The following is a 374-nucleotide window of genomic DNA, read 5'->3' on the forward strand; positions in this document are numbered from 1 at the left end:
AAAAAAAAAAAAAAAAAAAAAAAAAAAATGAAATGAAATATACATATATATAGAGATAATAATAATAAGTTCAATCATGTTTAATATCCATACCTACTACACTTATACTCATAAACATACACATAGATAGCTTAGGAATAGCATACCATGTAAGATCCTTTTGTTAAATAAAGCAATATTACAAACGGGACGCACACACACCGGCCGAGCCACCGTACGCCGTGCGGTGGTAAATTATACCTAGGCTCTGCCTAAAGGTAGTGAAGGTCCATAGGACCAAAACTCTGGAATGCCGCAACCTTTCGTCCGCCAAAGTAGGGGGGGGGGTTGTAACGTAGCAATTTACTACGAAACAATAGTACACAGCACGTTGG

This window comes from Rhagoletis pomonella, unplaced genomic scaffold (genome assembly GCF_013731165.1).
Source record: "Rhagoletis pomonella isolate Grant_MI unplaced genomic scaffold, Rhpom_1.0 Rhpom_scaffold_00004, whole genome shotgun sequence".
Taxonomy (NCBI): Eukaryota; Metazoa; Arthropoda; class Insecta; order Diptera; family Tephritidae; genus Rhagoletis; species Rhagoletis pomonella.